This window comes from Babylonia areolata, chromosome 18 (genome assembly GCF_041734735.1).
Source record: "Babylonia areolata isolate BAREFJ2019XMU chromosome 18, ASM4173473v1, whole genome shotgun sequence".
Lineage (NCBI taxonomy): Eukaryota > Metazoa > Mollusca > Gastropoda > Neogastropoda > Buccinidae > Babylonia > Babylonia areolata.
Window position 1 is genome coordinate 7385717 of NC_134893.1, and position 2500 is coordinate 7388216.

General features: G+C 38.9%; 1 protein-coding gene across 1 annotated transcript in view; it reads right to left on the reverse strand.

The window, feature by feature from the left end:
* The window catches only part of LOC143291876 (rhomboid-related protein 2-like), an 87495-nt gene that overhangs the window by 41691 nt on the left and 43304 nt on the right, over positions 1–2500 (reverse strand). The window lies entirely within an intron of this gene.

Genomic DNA, 2500 nt, shown 5'->3' on the forward strand with positions numbered 1-2500 from the left:
TGAGGCCACGCAACAGAGGAGACCCTGCAGTACTGCTGAGCATGCGGTCGTTCAGTTGTCCTGATTCACCACAATAATGCACGACAACACCCAAACCCCTCTGCTCTCCTACTGGCGACCAAAAAAAAAAATTGCTCAGTCGTGGAGCCAGACTGAGTGAGAATCACCCCCTACCCTAAATTAGAGAACGTCACCACGTCCCTCTTGTACAGAACAAATTCATCAAGACTGCAGCGGCATTAGAAGTCCGAGAGAAAAGACAATTTATGGCCGATGCACACATGATGATGATAATGATATGGATATTTATATAGCGCCTATCCTCGGTCGGAGACCAAGCTCTTAGCGCTTTACAAACTTGCGGTCATTAGCACAACAGGCTGCCTACCTGGGTGGAGCCGGCTGACGGCTGCCATTGGGAGCTCATCATTCGTTTCCTGTTTCATTCAATCAGATTTCAGGCACGCACACATACACATTCAGGCATGTAACACTTTACGAGTATGACCGTTTTGTTTATCTACCCCGCCACACAGACAGCCATACTCCGTTTTCGGGGGTGTGCATGCTCGTGTTTCCATAACCCGCTGAACGCTGACATGGATTACATGATCTTTAATGTGCGTATTTGATTTTCATGCGTGCGCATACACACGAAGGGGGTTCAAGCACTAGCAAGTCTGCACATATGTTGACCTGGGAGATCACAGGTACGGCCCTGCAAAACAAGCCGCTTCCAAGAGGCTGCACAGGCTCACAAGCAGACTGACAGCCATTCCACTGCGCTGTGCTTATCTCCGAATGCATTTTGTATTTTTGTATTTTGTATTTCTTTTTATCACAACAGATTTCTCTGTGTGAAATTCGGGCTGCTCTCCCCAGGGAGAGCGTGTCGCTATGCAACAGCGCCACCCATTTTTTTTGTGTGTATTTTTCCTGCGTGCAGTTTTCTTTGTTTTTCCTATTGACGTGGATTTTTTCTACAGAATTTTGCCAGGAACAACCCTTTAGTTGCCGTGGGTTCTTTTACGTGCGCTAAAATGCATGCTGCACACGGGACCTCGATTTATCGCCTCATCCGAATGACTAGCGTCCAGACCACCCCTCAAAGTATAGTGGAGAGGGAGAAAATATCGGCGGCTGAGCCGTGATTCTAACCAGCGCGCTCAGATTCTCTCGCTTCCTATGCGGACGCGTTACCTCTAGGCCATCACTCCATGACCAACGAGACAAACCTGAAGAAGGTAATTACTATCATCAACCTAACCGTCCATCATTATCATCATTACCTTCATCAAGAGATTTCCGAAGGCAACCATTAACCTATTTATCCATTTGTTTGTTTGCTTATTTGTTTATTCATCTATATATTTATTTATTTATTCATTTATTTAGTTAGTTAGTTATTCAATCACATAATGTTTTTAATTCATACATTCATCCATTAATATGATGGACATTTAGACGAAGAACTGCAACTAATTGCATGCCCGCGTTTCATGTCTTCTTGTTTTCGTTTCGGAAATATAATTATTCTCGATTAATCTTATTTTCTGCGACCACAGAAACAAACGAATGGCTGAATATTGAACGAAGAAAATAACTGCACGTTTATACATACAAATCAATACACAGAGACAGAGCATGCAAAAATAAATAAACGAAATATAAAATGAGAAAGGGAGCGATTCGAAAAAAAAAGAAAGAAAAATAAATAATAGAAAGAAAGAAAGAAAGAAAGAAGAAAAAATTCGAAAAGAACGGACAAGAGGAAAGAAAGACTAGACACAAAAATTGAAAAAATTCACAATACAAAAAAAACAACAAAAAAAAACAAACAAAAAAAAACACACATAAAAACAACAAAAAACAACAACAACAACAAAAAACGAATGGCGCTAAAAGAAAGGAAGAAAGAAAAAGAACGAGAAAGTGAGAATTAAAAAAAGAAAGAAATATAGGTACAGAAAGGAAGAAAGAAAGGAAGAAAGGAGACGAGCGAGAGAAAGAAAGGAATACATAAAACATCAAACAGAAACAGAACGATGGAAGAAATGAATAAAAAAAAAAAAAGGAAAGAAGGAAGGAAGGAAGGAATGATGAGAAGAATGAAAGACAGGAATGCGTGGAGAAAGAAAAAAAAATATACAAAGAAGACAAAAGAAGAAAAGAAAAACGAAGATGAAAAAAACAGAGAGAGAGAGAGAGAGAGAGAGAGAGAGAGAGAGAGAGAGAGAGAGAGAGAGAGAGAGAGAGAGAGAACAAAAGAAACAATGAAGAACAGAAGTACAGAAAACTTGCAAACCAAAAACAAAACAAAAAACAAAAACAAACAAACAAACAAAAAAAACAAAAAACAAAAAAAAGAAAGAAAGAAAAAAGAAAGAAAAAAACACACCAAAAGAAACAAATAAACAAAAAAAAGCAAGAAGGAAAACGAAAAGCAAGGAAGGAAGCAAGAAAGAATAAAGCTAGGGAAAAAGAAAGAAAGAAAAATCAT